The sequence below is a fragment of the Heteronotia binoei genome, chromosome 4 (assembly GCF_032191835.1).
Source record: "Heteronotia binoei isolate CCM8104 ecotype False Entrance Well chromosome 4, APGP_CSIRO_Hbin_v1, whole genome shotgun sequence".
Taxonomy (NCBI): Eukaryota; Metazoa; Chordata; class Lepidosauria; order Squamata; family Gekkonidae; genus Heteronotia; species Heteronotia binoei.
Window position 1 is genome coordinate 166520351 of NC_083226.1, and position 21521 is coordinate 166541871.

At 48.7% G+C, this 21521-nt stretch overlaps 1 protein-coding gene across 1 annotated transcript in view; it reads right to left on the bottom strand.

Annotated features, from left to right (window-relative positions):
* MAPK4 (mitogen-activated protein kinase 4) overlaps window positions 1-18994 on the bottom strand; it is a 126948-nt gene extending 107954 nt beyond the window's left edge. Inside the window, exon 1 of the mRNA XM_060236172.1 lies at window positions 18844-18994. The gene's annotated coding sequence lies outside the window, so the exon portion shown is untranslated. The remainder of the gene's footprint in view (window positions 1-18843) is intronic.
* Window positions 18995-21521: the final 2527 nt, after the last annotated feature.

Sequence of the window (21521 nt, forward strand, 5' to 3'; positions counted from 1 at the left end):
CCTCCACTCCGAAGAGTCTCAGAGCGGCTCACAATCTCCTTTCCCTTCCTCCCCCACAACAGACACCCTGTGAGGTAGATGAAGATATTGGATTTACCGGTATATCCCGCCCTCCACTCTGAAGAGTCTCAGAGCGGCTCACAATCCCCTTTACCTTCCTCCCCCACAACAGACACCCTGTGAAGTAGATGAAGATATTGGATTTATATCCCACCCTCCACTCCGAAGAGTCTCAGAGCGGCTCACAATCTCCTTTACCTTCCTCTCCCACAGCAGACACCCTGTGAGGTGGGTGGGGCTGGTGAGGGACCAAGAAGTGCTAATATTCTAAGCATGTTTTAATTTTTTCAAAATATAATTAATTGTGTCTGTTTGTGTCCTTTATAAAGTTTATATTTCTGCTTTCTAATCTTAAATAGATACATGTCTTGGCCCGACCCAACATGGCCTGGCCCAACAAGGTCTCATTTATGTCAGGTCTGTCCCTCATAACAAATGAGTTCAACATCCCCTAGAGTCTACATTTTCCCCAGTGCTACAACCAGGGCTCTGGCTGCAAGGCAGGCGGTTCTCCAAAGAGGACTTCTTATCTAGTAGATATGACAAGGAAAAATAGCATCTCACTCAAGGCAAAAGGAGAATGCGGCGCTAACAATAACCAGGAGCCCTAACCCCAGATCCGATAAGAATTCACTGCTCCAGGTCAAACGCAGAAGGGCGCTTTTATTTTATGCTTTGGGGGCTCTGAGTGGCTTTCCACAGTGCTTCAAAAAATATAATTGCCTCTGGATTTTTTCTTCCACTGCCCCTTTTTTGTTGGGAGCAAAACCGAAGGACAGGCTCTGCTTGAAGGTACGCATAAAATTTTGATTACGCCTCAGGCCATATTCAGAGGAGCAGCTACACTGAAGATCTGCAACAGATTCACAGCCTTGACCCTTAGCTTTTTTCCCTCCCCAGGGCCTGAGTACCTATCATTCACATCCTGCACAAAATTAACTCAGACAACGGACAGCTAGAGATTACAGCATGTGCCAGCGATCTTAGGAGTAAGAGAAACAGGAGGGCATGCGCTGGTTCTGCCAGGTGTCTTGGGTGCTAAAGGCCAAAGAAAAGGCTACTGTAGGCAGCATCTAATGTGAAGCACCACGCCATCAAAAGCAACTGCTGGGATGACAGGTGTAATGATCCCAGGCCTACGGAGGCCTACATGTTCCAGGGTCAGAGTAGCTACAGGGCCTACATTTCCCAGGGTCTTTTCTGTCCCTCAATGGGTAAGCAGCAGTTTTGGAGGGAAAACTTACCCTGTGGAGACCAGAGAGATCGGACCCAGAAGGAAGGGAATAAAAGGCCCAGCTAGAAGGGGAGAGTTGTTCTCTTTGGAATAGGCTTCCCAACTCCCCCGCCCTGGCGGGGGACCCCCGAATTTGCGGCTTCCTCCCCCGCTCTCCAAAAATCCAGAAGCGGGGGTGGGAGAGAACATACGTGTAGGCATCATGTTGTTGTAGAGCTTCTGATCCGTTTGTAAAATGTGTGCCCCTTTAAGGCTGCACAGTCCCTACTCTAATACCGCACTTACCCCCCTCCCCCTTGGGTAAGGACCTTTCCCCTACTTCCAGCTAGGGTTGCCAATCCCCAGGTGGGGGCAGGGGATCCCCCGGTTTGGAGACCCTCCCCCCACTTCAGGGTCATCAGAAAGCGGGGGGAGGGGAGGGAAATGTTTGCTAGGAACTCTATTATTCCCTATGGAGATTTATTCCCATAGAAAATCATGGAAAATTGATCTGCGGGTATCTGGGGCTCTGGGGGGGCTGTTTTTTGGGGTAGGGGAACCAAATTTTCTGTACAGCATCTAGTGCCTCTCCCCAAAATACCCCCCAAGTTTCAAAAAGATTGGACCAGGGGGTCCAATTCTATGAGCCCCAAAAGAAAGTGCCCCTATCCTTCATTATTTCCTATGGAAGGAAGGAATTAAAAAGGTGTGCCGTCCCTTTAAATGTGATGGCCAGAACTCCCTTTGGAGTTCCATGATGCTTGTCACAGCCTTGATCTTGGCTCCACCCCTAATGTCTCCTGGCTCCACCCCCAAAGTCTCCTGGCTCCATCCCCAAAGTCCCCAGATATTTCTTGAACTGGACTTGGCAACCCTAGCTGGGGGCCAGGGGAGACCCTCAGAAATGCCATACTGAATTTCAACTGTCTGAGAGATTCACTTCAGCAGCTACGAAAGTCACAGCGGGTGGCAATCAAAAGGAGATGAAACGCCTTTGGCGGAATAAGCATTTCATACTTAATTGAGCCGGGGGGTGGGTGGGGAGGAGAGACACTTTCCAATAATGAGTAACCAAAGGCATCCGATATTCCTCTGATAGCCTTGGGCGAGCGATTGCCAGCAGGATCCATGACTTTCGGATTGATCACTTTCAGGGCTTCTTTTGTAGCAGGAACTCCTTTGCATATTAGACCACACCCCCTGATGTAGTCAACCCTCCTGGAGCTTACAGTAGGCCCTGTAAGAAAAGCCCTTGGTATTATAAACCCCACTGAAATCCGTCTCCTCCCCAAAGCCTGACCTCACCAGGGTCTGCCACCAATATCTCCAGGTATTTCCCAACCTGGAACTGTAGGGTTGCCAACACTGGGTAGGGAAATGCCTGGAGATTTTGAGGGTGGAGCCTGAGTTGTGTAATGCCGTAGAGTCCACCTTCCAAGGCAGCCATTTTCTCCAGGTGAACTGACCTCTCTTCCCTGGAGGTCAGCTCCAATCCCAGGAGTTCTCCAACCGCTGCCGGGAGGCTGGTAGCCTTATCAGAGCTGGCAATTCTTCCCACCCTCCAGGGAAACTGATCTCAGTCCTCTGGAAATCAGTTGTAATTCTGGGAGATCGTCTGGCCTCATCTGGAGGTTGGCCAGGAGTGGAATTCTAGCAGGAGTTCCTTTGTATTTTAGGCCACACACCCCTGATGTAGCCAATCCTCCAAGAGCTTACAAAAAAAGAGCCTTGTAAGCTCTTGGAGGATTGGCATCATCAGGGGGCGTGGCCTAATATGCAAAGGAGCTTCTGCTGTAATCCCACCCCTGAAGTTGGCAAACCTTGAGCATTCCAATCACTCACTAGCAAAGTCTGGTTTTGCAAACTAGCAAGGGTTACCAACTCTGGGTGGAGAAATTCCTGGAGATTTGGGAGTGAAACTGGGGAGGGACCTTGTGGGGGTCTAATGCCATAATGTCCACCCTCCGAATCAGCTGTTTTCTCCATGGGGATGGATCTCTGTTAAAGGTAAAGGTAGTCCCCTGTGCAAGCACCAAGCCATTGCCAACCCATGGGGTGACATCACATCATGACCTTTTCTTGGCAGACTTTATATGGAGTGGTTTGCCATTGCCTTCCCCAGACATCTACACTTTACCCCCAGCAAGCTGGGTACTCATTTTACTGACCTTGGAAGGATGGAAGGCTGAGCCAGCTACCTGAACTCAGCTTCCGCTGGGATCGAACTCAGGTTGTGTGAGCAGAGCTTGGACTGCAGTCCTGCAGCTTACCACTCTGCGCCACGGGGCTCCTTCCGGATCTCTGTTATCTAGAGATTAATTGCAATTCTGGGGAATCTCCAGGCGCCACCTGGAGACTGGCAACCTGCCTAGTCACAGTTAAAGTAAATCATAACTCACTGCTATGTCTGAACTGAGCCACAGTGCGTTTGATGTTCCTTTTATCTTTGCACTCCTCTTCTGGTCTCACATAGATCTTTCGCTATAGCAAATCAATTAGTTTTAAAAACGGCCAGAACCGATTGTTGTGTTTTTGTTCTATGGAGCTATTCGGCTTTTTTACTAGATTTTAACAACATGCTGCTAAGCTGGACTTTAAAGGGATTTCTATGAATAGCTTTATCCAGCCGCTACAGTATCTATACCTTATTGTTCCTAAGTATGATTGTATTTTATGGAAGCCTTTGTTCTCGGTTCACCATCTAGGGAGTCAAGAGATAAACAGCGCAAGGCAGAAACACTTTATATATATATATATATATATATATATATATATATATATATATATATATATATATATATATATATATATATATATATATATATATATAATAACAATCCAGCAGCTAGTTCTAAAAGCAGTTGAGTAACCAGAAGCTCAAACTATTCAGAAAAGGCTTTGTGCTTGCAAAAGACAAGCAAAAGAGAAACTTCTCAAGAAACGGAAGGAAGGAAGGAAGGAAGGAAGGAAGGAAGGAAGGAAGGAAGGAAGGAAGGAAGAAAGAAAGAAAGAAAGAAAGAAAGAAAGAAAGAAAGAAAGAAAGAAAGAAAGAAAGAAAGAAAGAAAGAAAGAAAGAAAGAAAGAAAGAAAGAAAGAAAGAAAGAAAGAAAGAACTGGAATTTCCATGAGGACTGGAAATTCTGAACACCCCGACAGGATTGCAACCTCCAGGCGGTGGCTGGAGATAGGGTTGCCAGGTCCAATTGAAGAAATATCTGGGGACTTGGGGGTGGAGCCAAGAGACTTTTGGGGTGGAGCCAGGAACAAGGTTGTGACAAGCACAATTGAACTCCAAAGGGAGTTCTGGCCATCACATCTAAAGGAACCGTAAGCCTTTTAAATGCCTTCCCTCCCCCTGGTCCAATCTTTTTTGAAACTTGGAGGGTGTTTTGAGGAGAGGCACGGAATGCTATGCTGCAAATTTTGGGCCTTTGCCTCAAAAACACAGAGCCCCAGATACCCATGGATCAATTCTCCATTGTACCCTATGAGAATCGGTCTCCATAGGGAATAATGGAGTGCCCAGCAGACATTTCCCTCCCCCCCACTTTCCGATGACCCTGAAGTGGGGGAGGGCCTCCAAACCAAGGGATCGGCAACCCTAGCTGGAGATCTCCTAGGATTGCAACGGATCACCAGACAACACAGATCCGTTCACCTGGAGAAAAGGACCACTTTGGTAGGTGGACTCTGTGGAAGTGCTTTCCCAACCCCTGCCCTTCTTGCAGTCCCACCCCCAGGTATTTTGCAACCCTACCAGAATTACAACTGATCTTCATATGACAGAGATTTAGAGTTCCAAGATCTAGGCTTGCCAGGCCTGTATTGGGAAATATCTGGAGACTTTTGGGGGTGGAGCTGGGTGAGGGAGAGGTTTGGGGAAGGGAGGGAAGGGGCCTCAGCAGGGTACAATGCCCTAGAGTAAACCCTCCAAAGCAGCCATTTTCTCCAGGGGGCACAGTAGTATCGGGACCACGGAGGAAGAAAAGCTTCGGAAATACACAACCAACTCTCCATGTACCAAAAATAGAACAGAAATATATTTAAAGGTAAAAGGTAAAGGTAGTCCCCTGTGCAAGCACCAGTCATTTTTGGCTCTGGGGTGACGTTGCTTTCACAACGTTTTCACAGCAGACTTTTTACGGGGTGGTTTGCCATTGCCTTCCGCAGTCATCTACACTTTCCCCCCAGCAAGCCGGGGACTCATTTTACCGACCTCGGAACAATGGAAGGCTGAGTCAACCTGGAGCCGGCTACCTGAACCAGCTTCCGCTGGGATCGAACTCAGGTCGTGAGCAGAGGGCTCCTACTGCAGTACTGAAGCTTTAACATTCTGTGCCATATACATACACTCTCTTTATGTATATTTAAATACCACTAAATCACTGGACCGGCCTGTGATTTAGTTCATCACTGGACCAGCCTGTCGTTGGACTATCTGCAAGGATATATTTTTGCCTTATGTAGTCAGTAGCTGCGACGAGCAACTGACATGGCTTTCCTTTTATATTTTTTCCATTTTTATGTTCTACGATGATACATTATTTGATTGTTCCCCAGAGAGCACTTTGATCAAGTTCTCAAAATCTTTTGGCTGTCCCTGGGCTAAAAGAGGCTAGGCTTAATTCCACCAGAGCAAGAGCCTTCTCGGTTGCAGCCCCAATACTCTGGAACGCCCTCCCAGAAGCCATCAGGTCCTGCAAGACTGAACCATTTCGGATGGCATATAACACCTAACGGGAGAGGGCTGCCACCACATCTGGATCCATAACGCTTCAGTACTAACTGCCTAGGATCTGCACGCGCGGAGAAAGGAAAATATTACATGATCCACCTGAATAGATGCAGTAGCACCACTGCAATTTTATTTGATTATTGTTTTAATATTGCTTATTGTGTATTTTATGCCACTAGCCGCCTTGAGTTAGCAGAGAATGGGCGGGCTATAAATATGACGTAAATAAGAGTTGGTTGTGACTCTCTCCAGGGGAGCTGATCTCTGCCAGCTGCAGACCAGTTTTGAAAACGGGAGATCTCCAGGCCCCACCTGGAGAATGGCAACCCTAGCCAGGACCATTCCTGGCTCTGACAGGGGGTGGGAGGGAACACTCTGGGAGTGTGCAGGGCAACTGGAGAAAATGGCAGCCTCAGAGGGTGGGTTCTATGGCATTACATCCTCGCGAGGTCCCTTCTGTCTCCTAACCCCACCCTCCCCAGGCTCTGCCCCCAAATCACCAGGAATTTCCCAACCTGGAGTTGGCAACCCTAACCTTGATTCTGATTGCTACGTGCTTCTCTCGGATGAGGGCAAAGAAAAAGCGATCCATCTCTGCTGAATGCAGATCTGGAATTTCTAAAAAGACAGCCAATAATGAGCTACGCATGACTGGTTTTTTTCAATCAGAAATGTTTAGTGAGTTCAGACAGGGACAATGAGCCATGACTCAGCGGGAGAATTCCAAGAAGGAAGAGATGCTTGGTCTAGGGATGCCAGCCTCCAGGTGGGACCTGGGGATCCCCCAGAATTAAAGCTCACCTCCAGACTACAGAGATCGGTTTCCCTGAAGAAGAAGAACTGCAGATTTATACCCCACCCTTCTCTTTGAATCAGAGACTCAGAGCGGCTTACAATCTCCTGTATCTTCCTCCCCCACAACAGACACCCTGTGAGGTGGGTGGGGCTGAGAGGGCTCTCACAGCAGCTGCCCTTTCAAGGACAACCTCTGCCAGAGCTATGGCTGACCCAAGGCCATTCCAGCAGCTGCAAGTGGAGGAGTGGGGAATCAAACTCCGTTCTCCTAGATAAGAGTCCACACACTTACCCACTACACCAAACTGGCCCTGGAGAAAATGGATGCTTTGGAGAGTGGACTCTGTGGCCTTGTACCCCACTGAGGTCCCTGCCTTCCGCAGGTTCCATCCCCAAATCTCCTGGAATCTGGCTACTGGCTAGGCTTGCCAGGTCTAACTCAAAAAATATCTGGGGACTTTGGGGGTGGAGCCAGGAGCAAGGGTGGGACAAGCAAGATTGAACTCCAAAGGGAGTTCTGGCCATCACGTTTAAAGGGACTGCATACCTTTTAAATGCCTTTTCCCCCCTACACATTTGAAAACAATGAAAGATAGGAGCACCTTCTTTGGGGGCTCATAGAATTGGTTCAATCTTTTTGAAACTTGGGGGATGTTTTGAAGAGAGGCACCGGATGCTATGCTGAAAACTTTGCGCCTCTGCCTAAAAAAACAGCCCCTCCACCCAAGGCCCAGATACCCATGGATCAATTCTCTATTATATCCTATGGGAACTGATCTCCATAGGGTATAACAGAGTGCCGGCACTCGCCTTCCCCCCACCCCCACTGTCTGATAACCCTGAAGCGGGGGGAGGGCCTCCAAACCGGGGGATCCCCTGCCCCCACCTGGGGATTGGCAACCCTAAACTGGTACAACCTCCCACTGCTGAGTCGGCTGCCTGAACCCCAGATGGGGCAGACAGGGTAGCGGGGAGCTGACACACTGAGCCTGGTCTTCAGTCGGAGGGTTAGTGGGGTGTTTGGCATTGGTGGCTCCACTGGCATTACTACATCACTTCTAGATACAACCTGGAAGTGACAGCGGGTAGCTCTAAGAAGAAGAAGAAGATGATATTGGATTTATATCCCGCCCTCCACTCCGAAGAGTCTCAGAGCGGCTCACAATCTCCTTTCCCTTCCTCCCCCACAACAGACACCCTGTGAGGTGGGTGGAGCTGAGAGGGCTCCCACAGCAGCTGCCCTTTCAAGGGCAACCTCTGCCAGAGCTATGGCTGACCCAAGGCCATTCCAGCAGGTGCAAGTGGAGGAGTGGGGAATCAAACCCAATTCTCCCAGATAAGAGTCCGCACACTTAACCACTACACCAAACTGGCTCTCTCACCTGAAACTATAGAGTTTTACCATAGAGTTTCCAGCAATTCCTAGAGCTACCCGTTCTTGCACTCAAGTTGTCCCTGGAAGTGATGTATCGCTGCAGAGGGCACCAGATGGTTTTAAAAATATTTTTCTCCACAACCACTCGCAATAGCAGCAGGAACCTGAGGCAAGGCATGGCTACTCGGTGGACTGCACTTCAGACAGGTGAGGGAGGGGGTGGGATTGTCTACTAGCTCTTTCCGACCATCCCGCCTGTACTTTCCCTGTGTAAAGATGGGAGACTGTGTGATGTAGCGGTTAGAGTGTTGGACTAGGATTTGGGTAACCCAGGTTTGAATCCCTCCTCTGCCACGGAAGCTTGTAGGGAGACTTAGAGCCAGTCACACTCAGCCTAATCTACCTCACAAGGATGTTATGAGAATAAGATTCTCATTGTCCTCTCCTATCACCTATTATCTACTTCTTTTACCTGGAAAGGCCTCTGACCGAACCAGGGTGACATCACCGGCATCACTACATTGCCTCTAGATGCAATCTGGAAGTGAAAATGGGTCGCTCTAGGAATCACCTCAAACCATAGAGTTTTACCATAGAGTTTCCAGCTGTTCCTTGAGCTAGCCATTCTCACACCCAGGTTGTATATTGAACAAAGTTTTAGTCCAGTGGAATAAACGTCAGACGTTAGTTCAGTGGAACAAACATAGACTAAACGTCAGATGTTTGAGAGCCACAAGACATGAACATCAGAAGGAAGGAAAATAGATGGGGGAAGGGTGGAGGGAGAGGTGGAAAGAAAGCAACTTTAACTTTAAAAGCATTCTCCAAGCTGCTGGCTGGCTTGGCTTGAAGAAGGGAGGTAAAGAAATGCCTTCTCCAAGCCACCTGATAGGGTGTTAGGGGCTTCGAGAGCCACACAATATGTGTGAAAGAGCCACATGTGGCTCCCAAGCTGCAGTTTGGCCACCCCTGGGCTAGTATATGGAGACATCTTCATGTCGGAACTGTGCCAAAATTTAACCCATCAGACAAAAAGCATAACTACCAACGCAATGTCATTCCACCCATTTTTTCACTTTTCCTCCTCCCATTTATCTTCCCCTTTTTTGCTTCCAAATGCACACCCTGCAACAGCAATCCAGGAAATACAGTTATTGGAAAACTACGCCACATCTCAGATGTACTCCGACATTGATTTTTGCGCTTGTTAGATCTCGGTGCAGCTAAAATGCATTATTATAGAGATACTCTCCCCCATCCAAAATAGGCAGCACAGTTCCTCTCCAGAACATCAGCCTTACACGAATCCATGAAGCTGCCTTCGACTGAATAAGACCCTTGGTCTGTTCACAGTCAGTCTTGTCTAAGTCTGGGAACAGCTCTCCAGGGTCTCAGGCAGAGGTCTTTCACATGCATCTGCTGCCAGATGCTTTAACTCAGGGGTTGGGAACGTCAGGCCCCAGGGCCGTTTATGGCCCTCGAGATCACTTGGTCTGGCTCTCGGGGATTGCTGGGCCAAGCCCCCTCTCACTTGTGGGCACTGTGAAGGACTGCTGGGGTATGTGGGTGCCTTTAAAGGTCTGCTGAAAGCAGCTGGAAGGAGGGAGGGCTGGCAGGGATGGGGGGTGGGAGCCAACTACCACCAGTTTAATTCGCATGTGATTATCCTAGATGGTGTGGCCTAATATACTAACGAGTGTGTGACCTAATATGCTAATATTAGGGGATGTGGTCTAATATGCCTGGACCTAGGCATTTGCTTAGGGCGGTGGGTCGGGGTGTGTGTGTGTGCTGAATTAGGCTCCCCATGTGACTTCAAATAGAAAGACAATTATTTGCATTAATTTTGCTGGCCTGAATCGTTCTCCCTCGGCGGAGCAGTTTTTTAAGATGATAATTTTGTATGGCCCACGAATGATGTTATAAATATCCAAATGGCCCTTGGCAGAAAAAAAGGTTTCCCACATCTGCTTTAACTCATGGGTGTCAAACATGCAGCCCAGGGGCTGAATCAGGCCCCTGAAGGGCTCCTATCAAGCCCCTGTGCAACTGGCTCTTGTCCGCTTCCTTCTCCCTCTCTCTTGCTTCCTTCTGCATCTTAGCTTGCTTTGCCAGGCTTGCTCAATCACACAGGAGCTACAGAGCAAAACCTCAATTTTCTCCATTGGTTGAGGCTCCTCCCTCTCCTGGTCTCCTGGGGAGGGAGGGAAAGAGCCAGAGCTTCCTTTGCTCAGTTCCTGGGATCCCATGGGAGAAATACAAAGAAAGCACCTTTAAGACCAACAAGTGCTAATGTTTTAAGCATGTTTTTATTTTAAGGTTTTGGGTTTAAAAAAAAACTTTAGTCTTGGTTGTCTGTGTCCTTTTAAAAGTTTATATCTCTGCTACTAATGTTTAATAGGTACACAAATGGCTCAGCCCGACACAGCCCAGCCCGGCCCAACAAGGTCTCATTTAGGTCAGATCTGGCCCTCATAACAAATGAGTTTGACACCCCTGCTTTAACTGGAGATGCTGGGGACCTTTTGCATGCCGAGCAGTGGCTCTACCAATGAGCCTTACTAACCAGCATCACCTCTATCTTATCCGGATGCGGTTTCAGCACATTCTCCCTTAGCCACTTGCAAAGGAAGAGGAGGAGGAGATTGGTTCTATACCCTGCCTTTCACTCAAGAGTCTTAAGAGTACTTTACAACCTCCTTCCCTTCTTCTTCCCGAGACGGAGGTAGGTGGGGCTGAGAGAACTCTTTTGAGAACTGCTCTTGAGAGAGCGGCTCTTTCAACAACTGGGACTGACCCAAGGTCTCTCAGCAATTGCACGTGGAGGAGTGGGAGATCAAACTCGGTCCACACACTTAGCCACTACCCCAAGCTAGTTCTCCGCATCCAGGCACTGGCTCATCACAGGGATGGAGGGCATCCAAGAGCTTAAAGACCTGGCAAACTGATAGGCAACTCCATTCAATGGTCTTACATAAAAGTTGGATAAGGGAGACAATATGGAACCATGCAGAGCTCCACACAGGATTTTTTTTTTTTTAAGCAGGAACGCAGTTCCGGCTGGCTTGGCATCAGGGTGTGTGGCCTAATATGCAAATGAGTTCCTGCTGGGCCTTTTCTACCAAAAGAAGTCCCATGTGAAACAATGGTGATGTCTGGGGGTGTGGCCTAATATGCAAACTAGTTCCTACTGAGCCTTTTCTACCAAAAAAAGCCCCACGTGAAACAATGGTGATGTCAGGGGGTGTGGCCCAGTACGCAAATGAATTCCTGCTGTGAAACAATGGTGATGTCAGGGGGTGTGGCCTAATATGCGAATGAGCTCCTGCTGGGCTTTTTCTATCAAAAACATTCCGTGTGAAACAATATTGATGTCAGGGGGTACGGCTTCATATGCAAATGAGTTCCTGCTGGGCTTTTTCTACCAAAAAAGCCCTGTGTGAAACAATGGTGATGTCAAGGGGTGTGGCCTCCTATGCAAAAGAGTTCCTGCTGGGCTTTTTCTACCAAAAAAAGCCCTGGCTCCACTTTATAAATCCAAGGCAGCAGATGCAGTTTCTCCAATAACAACTTTCTGAACCTGATCTGGTATTAGAATCCGATCCAACTGAGGCTGTTCCCTTGACCTGCAACTCTGTACTCCAAGCCTTGCTCAGATCAATGTCCACTGTGATAGTATAGCCAGGCATTAATATGTATGCAGCCTTCGTGAGCTATAATGCTATCAGCTCTCTTCCACTCTGGGCTAGGCATCTTAAGAGATGTCAATGGAAAATTATTTAAGTGGGCTTGATTACTAGCTATGCATATCCAGGAAAGGGGGAAATCAGTGAAGGTGAAGCCAAACCATTCAGCACATCCTTTTGAGGCTGTCCTGAAAATAGTTTTACAGCAGGGGTGGCCAACCTGTGGCTAAGGAGCACATGCGGCTCTTTCACACATATTGTGTGGGTCTCAAAGCCCCCCCCCCCAAAAAAAAAAAAACACATCAATAATCTTGGAGAAGGTATTTGTCTCTTTAAATCATTTCTCCAAGCCAAGCCAGCCGGTGGCTTGGAAAATGCATTTAAAGTTAAAGTTGCTTTCTTTCCACCTTTCCATCCCTCCCCCGTCTTCCTTCCTTGCTGTCTTGCGGCTCTCAAACATCTGACGTTTATGTCTTGCAGCTTTCAAACATCTGACGTTTATTCTGTGTGGCTCTTACATTAAGCAAGTTTGGGCACCCCTGTTCTACAGGGTTAGGAATTGGATGCTGGTCATTTAATGAGGAACATGACTGATTTTAGCAGCAATGCCACATGGTCGGCCAGCACCAGTGCCCCTGAAACTTGCACAGAGACAGCCGAACACGGGCAGCTCAGTCCCGTGATCCAGGCACCCCCGAAAGGCCAGACACACGCACCTGTTGTTCAGACACCTGCCTTTCGTACACGGCGCAGCAGACAATATATCCGCGCTCTCACAATGGAGCAGAGAGCACCAGGGGCACTTTCGGAAACACAGAAGCCATTCACGCAGATGCAAATCAGGTCTTTATGAGCGACACACCCAGAAGCCCTTGTGCCTCTGTCCAATTTCCTGTACAGGCCGCCTTAGAAAATAGTTGTGTTACTAGAACAGAACGAGCAGAATAAAACCAAACGGTTGGGGCAAGATTGCAGGAGCCAGCACAGCTTGACAGATGCAGCCAGGCGTCATTTTGGGCAGGAGCTCACAGGAGCAGAGCTCCGGAACATCTAAATTTTATTTTACTCTTTCATTCTTACCCCCCCCCACACACACACACATACACTTGCTTCTGGACTCCATTGCTCAAACCCGCTGTGAGAATTTTGCTGAACTCTTAAGATCTGACAAACTTTCTAATATTTCCCCCCACACACAAAAAAGAGGGGAAATAAAGACATATCAAGCAGACAGATGGAAATCTTTCCCATGTTGCTGTGATCTCATAGGGGAAAATCATTTTCAAAGTACAATGGGAGTAAGGTTTTATCACAACCTCTGTAATTCAAGAAGCATTTGAAGGTAGATGCTGAGCTGATCTAATTTATTACACCTTCCAGTGATGTCAGGGGTGTGCAGCAAATGCAAATGAGTTGTGCTAATGAGCTCCGGCACCTCTTTTTCTACGAAATGTAGTAGCAAAGTATTTTTTTTTTAGAAGGAGCACACAGGAACGCAGTTCCGGCTGGCTTGGCATCAGGAGGTGTGGCCTAATATGCAAATGAAAGCCCTGCCGCATATGTAGATGGACTTTGAGTCTACCCTCCAAAGCAACAATTTTCTCTGACGGAACCAGTTTCTGTGGTCTGGAGATCACCTGGAATTCTAGAAAGTTTCCAGGGCCCACCTGGAGGTTGGCAACCCTCCTGATATTTCACCAATTATTTTCTGCATTCACAAAGCCAGACTTTACATTCAGGAGCTCTGAACGGCTCAGTGTGCTAAGAACGCAAGAAGTGTTTTGCAAGACCAAAGCAAGATCCAATTAGACCAATATTCCTTGCAAAAATCCCAACAACCAATAGGTGGCCCAACTGAAATTTGGCCAGTGGTGCCCCCTTGACCCGCCCCATTTTATGGTCAGAAGAACACAAGAAGAGCCTTCTAGATCAGGCTAGTGGTCCATCTAGTCCGGCATCCTGTCTCACACAGTGGCTGGCCAGTTCCTCTGAAGGTCCAACAAACAGGGCACACACAGGCCAAAGCCTTCTGCTGACGTTGCCCTGACACTGGAATTCAGAGGTATAGTGCCTTTGAATATGGAGGTTCCCTTTAGTCACCTTGACTGGTAATCACTGATGGGCCTGTCCTCTGTGAAGCTGTCTAATCCAGGGGTGTCAAACATGCAGCCTGGGGGCCAAATCAGGACCCCGGAGGGCTCCTTTCAGGCCCCCAAGCAACTGGCTGTCATCTGCTTCCGTCTCCCTCTCTCTTGCTCCCTTCTGCATCACAGCTTGCTTTACTAGGCTTGCTCAATCACACAAGAGCTACAGAGCAAAGCCGCTATTTTCTCCATTGGCTGAGACTTCTCTCTTGGGGAGGAAGGGGGGCTCTCTCAATTGCACAGCAGAGCTATTGAGCCAAGCTTCTCTTCCTTCTATTGGCTGAGGCTCCTCCTCCTCCTGGTCCCCTAGGGAAGGAAGGAAAGCGGCCAAGCTTCCTTTGCCCAATTCCCTGGATCCCATAGAAAGAAAGCACCTTAAGACCAATGAGTGCGAATGTTTTAAGCATGTTTTAAGGGGGGGGGGGTTAATTAGAAAGTATTTTATTATGTTTGTCTGCGTCCTTTATAAATATTATATCTCTGCTACCTAATCTTAAATAGGTATACACATGGCCCTGACATGGCCCGGTCCAACAAGGTCTCATTTATGTCAGATAGATAGATAGATAGATAGATAGATAGATAGATAGATAGATAGATAGATAGATAGATAGATAGATAGATAGATAGATAGATAGATAGATAGATAGATAGATAGATAGATGATAGATAGATAGATGATAGATAGATAGATAGATAGATAGATAGATAGATAGATAGATAGATAGATAGATGATAGATAGATGATAGATAGATGATAGATAGATGATAGATAGATGATAGATAGATGATAGATAGATAGATAGATAGATAGATAGATAGATAGATAGATAGATAGATAGATAGATAGATAGATAGATAGATAGTCATTGTTCTCAAAAAAGAAAATGAGAGCAACGAAATGAGGTGCTCTTCCACAAACATACCAACGCATCAACACCCACAAAAGGACATATACATAGACCATTTAAATGCATCTAAAAACAAATAACCATTCATAACCCTGCATTTAGCCTAACCACGGCACTTGGATAGAAGCTGCCCTTGAATCTATTTGTCTTAGCCTTCAACACTCTATATCGCCTACCTGACGGTAAGATCTCAAATAGCAAGTGGCCCGGATGTGAAGGGTCCCTTAAGATCGTTTGTATCTTCCTTTTACATCCCCTATTATACAGATCCACCAATGAGGGGAGAGAACATCCACAAATCTTCTGTGCTCTTACAGATCCAGCCCTCATGACAAATGAGTTTGACATCCCTAGTCTAATTCACTTCAAAAGCTATCTGTGGCCATCACTGTATCTGCTGGCACAGTTAATTCCATCTTTTAATCCCTCACTTTATAGCGTAGCATCTCCTTTTGCCTGTCCTGAACCTACTGCCCGTCAGCTTCTTTAGAAGCCCTTGAGTTCCAGTATTTGGGGGATGGGGGGGGGAGAGAAAGTTCTCTCTGCCCACTCTCTCAACCCCGAGCATACTTTTATAAACCTCTATCATGCCCCCCCCCCTTAGTTTCCTCTTTTGTAAACTGAAAAGTCCCACACACTTCAGCCTTTCCTCATAGGAAAGATGTTCCAGCCCCTTAATCATCTTGGTTGCCCTTTTCTGTCATAATTTCTCTCTTGCAGCGCAGAGGAGGAAACACCTCAGGGAGCCATAAAGACTTAACAGACTTGTGATATAAGAGTCCAGAGCAAGAGCATGAAGTGTTGTCCTCAGCAAGCATAAGAGCACACACATAACCCAACAGATCAAAACAGGTCGCTGCGTTAGTCTGTTTGTAGCAGCAGGAAAGAGGAAGAAGAAGAGGAAGAAGAAGAAGATGATGATATTGGATTTATATCCCGCCCTATACTCTGAATCTCAGAGTCTCAGAGCAGTCGCAATCTCCTTTAACCTTCCCCCCTTCTACAACGGACACGCTGTGAGGTAGGTGGGGCTGAGAGAGCTCTCCCAGAGACTGCCCTTTCAAGGACAACTCCTGTGAGAGCTATGGCTGACCCAAGGCCATTCCAGCAGCTGCAAGTGGAGGAGTGGGGGATCAAGCCCGTTTCTCCCAGGTAAGAGTCCGCACACTTCATCACTACATCAAACTGGCATAGATAAGAATCTAGTAGTGCCTTCAAGACTAACAATGCTTCTGTGGGGTTGCCAGGTCTGTGTTGGAAAATACCTTGAGACTTTGGGGGTGGAGTCGGGAGAGGGAGGGGTTTGGGGAGGGGAGGGGTCTCTGCATGGTACAATGCCATAGAGTCCACCCTTCCAAGCGGCCATTCTCTCCAGGGGACCTTGATCTTGGCCAGCTGGAGGTCAGTTGTAAAAGCAGGAGGTCTCCAGGCCCCACCTGGAGGCTGGCAACCCTAATGCTTGTGGCAGGGTATGAGCTTTCATGAGCCACTGCTCATTTCTTCAAATATCGGAAGCAATAACTCACAAAAGCTCCTCTCTGGCCAAAATTCTGTTCATCTCTTACTCTCTTCAACATAGCCCAAAACAAACATGGGGACCAAAAGACCACAACAGTTTAGCAACGCAGTGGAGTCAATTACATTTCTATGCAAAGGCCAAATACAACCACCTCATTTCACACTTAGTATTATCTGTACGGTGCTCACAGCATTTCCTACGCATTGGACGCTTTTCTGCCTTAGGTTGGAGCCCAATTCCTCATCTTAAGGAGCTTTCACCAAACTGTGTGGCTCTTTCTTCATTAAGAAACACTTCAACAGGAGAAAGACTCTTTGGCGTGAAGGAAAGCTACCAGCTTTGCTTAGCAGAGGGGCGGTGAGGATACAAGCCATTCTCTTTGCAATCCATATAACCGTCCGGGAAAATTAGCTCGGTATCCCCTTTCCCATACAAGAGATGAGATGCTGAGGCAGAGTTCGGGTTGCCAACTGCCCCTGGAGAAAACTGTCCTGCCCCCTTTGGAAAAGGAAAGGTCCCTTGTGCAAGCACCAGTCGTTTCTGACTCTGGGGTGACGTTGCTTTCAAATTTTCACAGCAGACTTTTTATGGGGTGGTTTGCCACTGCCTTCCCCAGTCATCTACGCTTTCCCCCCAGCAAGCTGGATACTCATTTTACCTCGGAAGGATGGAAGGCTGAATCAACCTTGAGCCAGCTACCTGAAAACCCAACTTCTGCTGGGGATCAAACTCAGGTCGTGAGCAGAGCTTAGGACTGCAGTACGGCAGCTTTAACACTCTGCGCCACAGGGCTCTTTCCTGCCACCTATAGCAGCAACTTAAACAGGTGAGAAAAGGTAAAGGTAGTCCCCTGTGCATACACCAGTTGTTTTTTACTCTGGGGTGACGTTGCTTTCACAACGTTTTCACAGCAGACTTTTTATGGGGTGGTTTGCCATTGCCTTCCCCAGTCATCTACACTTTCCCCCCAGCAAGCTGGGTACTCATTTTACCGACCTCAGAAGGATGGAAGGCTGAGTCAACCTCGAGCCGGCTACCTGAAAACCCAGCTTCCGTTGGGGATCGAACTCAGGTCGTGAGCAGAGCTTAGGACTGCAGCACTGCAACTTTAACACTCTGCACCACAGGGCTTTTATTTGATAGAGGGCCCCACTTATTAACTTCACCAGTAGGCAATGCTACCTCTCTGGTCCTTATTGTCTTCTTCGGCCCATTAATCTCTCATTCTATCTTGCCTCTGCCCAACAGACACATCCCCCCCCCTTCCCTGCCTTTCGCACTCCCAAGGAAGCACCAGAGAGGTTAGCCTCAGTCAAAGACTATTGTTATCAACGGGAAAGGAGACCCAGGCAAAGAAGCGAAGGGAGCCCGGCTCCGTCAGCATTCCTAGCGCACATCTGACAACCGCGCTCTGTGCCAGTTGCCACCAGCTGATCCAGCAGAACGCTCTGCCAAGCGGGCACCGGTGCCAGGAACGGACAAAGCCACCCGCTCCCCCCCCCCCCCAGAGCCCCTCTGCTCACTCGCAGGGCGTGCCAGAACTGACAATAGAGCCCCAGAGGTCCTCTAACCCAGAGCAAACAAGAGAATCAGCCCTCTCCCAGGATAGGGGCGGCGGTGGTGGGGAAGACAGCCACCCGTTCTGGCAGCAAAGTAACTCCAAAGCTCCAGTCCTTTAACGCCATCCTAAACAGAGTAGCCAGTGGGGGCATTGGAAGGATGCAGCTATGCTTCAAAAGATCCCCCAGGCTGGGCTCCGACTTCTCCGGGAGCGTGCCCCCAAAGCACCCACAACCGCATCGCTCTAATGCTAGCACGGGGTGGGGGAGAGAGAATTTGGGTCTCCTCCCACCCACCCCAGCCAAACACCTCTCCACATTCATCCTTTCGCACCGTCCTGGCTTCTGACAACTCCCCCCCCCCAATCGCTGTCCTCAAAAAACCTCAGCCGTTGCAAGCCAATACCGATCCCAGCCTTCACCACCATCCCCTCCCCTGTCCATTGAGCCCAGGACTCGAAAGCTGCCCTGCCAATTCGGTCCAGAAACATGACGACAATGGGGCGCATCCTTTGCGACTGCTGAGAAAGAGAGAGGCTAGCAGAGACGAGGGAAGCCCCTGAGTCTCAGTCTCTCTCTTTCTGTCTCTGCCTCTCTTTCTTTCTTTCTGTCTCTGTCTCTCTTTCTGTCTCTGTCTCTCCTCTTTGCTGTTTTATTCATTTATTTCATTCGATCCGGGGGGGGGGGTGCTTTCTTTTTTTTTCTTTGTGTCCCTTCCACCCCACCCCTCCCGCGGGTGGATCCGAGCCGGCCAGAGAATCTTGGTCTCCCAACTCATTGAGAAAGCGCATCCCTGGAGGAAGAGAAAGAGAGAGAAAGGAAGACGAAGGGGAGAAAGATGCTCACCCGGGGAAGAGCCCCGCCGGCGACTGAGCTCCAGCAGGAGAACTCTGGGCTTGGCGCACCTCCTTTCTTGCAAGCCAGCCTCGCCTGCGATGCATTTCATGTTGGGAGCCGCCAGCCGCGCACGTACACAGAGCAGAGCGCCTTTCCACACACTCGGAGCGCTGATAAGCCAAGCAGCCTCTTCCCTCCTCCTCGTCAACCCCTCCCCGCGCCCTGCCCACCTGCATGACGTCATGGCAGGGGCTGTCAATCACCGGGCCGGCCACCTGCTGTTCGTCCAAGTTGGTTGCACAGGCTTGCAGCTGCGCGCACAGCCGCGCGCGCACACCCAGGGTGGGGAGGAAAGGCAGCTGCTGGAAGGGTGCAATTAACTAGGAGGGGAGTCTGTGCACAGAAGGAGAGGGAGGGCAATGCACGTTTGAGAGCCAGTTTGGTGTAGTGGTTAAGGGTGCCGACTCTTATCTGGGAGAACCGGGGTTTGATTCCCCACTCCTCCACTTGCACCAGCTGGAATGGCCTTGAGTCAACCATCGCTCTCGCAGGAGTTGTCCTTGAAAGGACAGCTTCTGGGACAGCTCACAGGGTGTCTGTTGTGAGGTGGGGGGAGGATAAGGGAGATTGTGAGCCACTCTAAGATTTGGAGTGGAGGAAAGGAAAGGTCCCCTGTGCAAGCACCAGTCGTTTCCGACTCTGGGGTGACGTTACTTTCACAACGTTTTCGTAGCAGACTTTTTACAGGGTGGTTTGCCATTGCCTTCCCCAGCCATCTACACTTTCCCCCCAGCAAGCTGGGTACTCATTTTACCGACCTCGGAAGGATGGAAGGCTGAGTCAACCTTGAGCCGGCTACCTGAAAACCCAGCTTCCACCGGGGATTGAACTCAGGTCGTGAGCAGAGCTTAGGACTGCGGTATTGCAGCTTTAACACCACGGGGCAGGATTTGGAGTGTAGGGTGGGATATAAATCCACTATCTTCTTCTTCATCTTCTTCTTCTTCTTCTTCTCTCTCTCTCTCTCTCTCTCTCTCTCTCATATCTTTGTATTTTTATGTGTGTGTGTACACACCCATATGAGTGTGTGTGCTCACCTGGAAGTCACAGCAACTTCTGGTGACTGACCCCTACTGGGGGCCTGGAGGATATTCATAGAGGTGGCTGGTCTGACAAGCCTGGGCTATCTAGGTCAGGGCTATTTATCTCTCATTGTGACATATTTATTGCTTCACTGTTTCCCTCCCTTAATTGAATCCAAACAAGTGACAACCTTATAAACTTAGCAAAAGACAAAAACAGGAATAACAAGCTAATAAGCAACGTAATAGGGCAAGCATTACAGCAGTCTCCAAACGAAGCATAAACATTAAAGCAATGGGCATAGAATGATACATACAGCAAACAGATGATGCGTACTATACACAGTGGTATAATTCATGTCCCTACTCCCTTTATGAGAGCCCCGTGGCGCAGAGTGGTAAAGCCGCAGTACTGCAGTTGGAGCCCTCTGCTCACGACCTGAGTTCGATCTCAGCGGAAGCTGGTTCAGGTAGCCGGCTCCAGGTTGACTCAGCCTTCCATTCTTCCGAGATCGGTAAAATGAGTACCCAGCTTGCTGGGGGGGAAGTGTAGATGACTGGGGAAGGCAATGGCAAACCACCCCATAAAAAGTCTGCTGTGAAAATGTTGTGAAAGCAACGTCACCCCAGAGTCATAAGAACATAAGAGAAGCCATGTTGGTTCAGGCCAATGGCCCATCCAGTCCTGTGGCAGTGAATTCCACATGTTAATCACCCTTTGGGCGAAGAAGTACTTCCTTTTATCCGTTTTAACCTGTCTCCTCGGCCATTCATCGAATGCCCACGAGTTCTTGTATTGTGAGAAAGGGAGAAAAGGACTTCTTTCTCTACTTTCTCCATCCCATTCATTATCTTGTAAACCTCTATCATGTCACCCCGCAGTCGACGTTTCTCCAAGCTAAAGAGCCCCAAGCGTTTTAACCTTTCTTCATAGGGAAAGTGTTCCAGCCCTTTAATCATTCTAGTTGCCCTTTTCTGGACTTTCTCCAATGCTATAATATCCTTTTTGAGGTGCGGTGACCAGAACTGCACACAGTACTCCAAATGAGACCGCACCATCGATTTATACAGAGGCATTATGATACTGGCTAATTTGTTTTCAATTCCCTTCCTAATAATTCCCAGCATGGCGTTGGCCTTTTTTATTTCCTTTACTCCCTTTACAAAAGCGGTTTCCTGAACCATTTTGGTATAATTCAAGGTTTTGTTAGTCTAATGTGCAGGGCCGGTGCATGGGAGTTGGCCAAGTAGGAGCGTGGCAGTGAAGTCGGGGGGGGGGGGCATGGAAGGAGTGTGCTCAGAGCCCGCTGCCTTCCCAACCTTGCCAGGTGAGGCTGGGGGGGGTGCCCACTGCCATCTGGACCTCATCAAGGGTCAGGAAGCCTCGGCAAAGTCGGGAGGTAAGGGACGGGCCAAGTTGTGCATCGTGCCCCGTGACTGGCCCTCTCTTGCTTCAGAGGGAGCCAGGAAGAGGTCTTTCCAGCTCCTTTTGAAGCAGGAGAGGGCCAGGCACAGGGGTGGGCCAAGCGCTCGCGCTTCGCAGCCCCCAATGATGTCACTTCCTGTGATGGCATCGGGCTGCTCATACAAAGTGCCCCCTTGGGT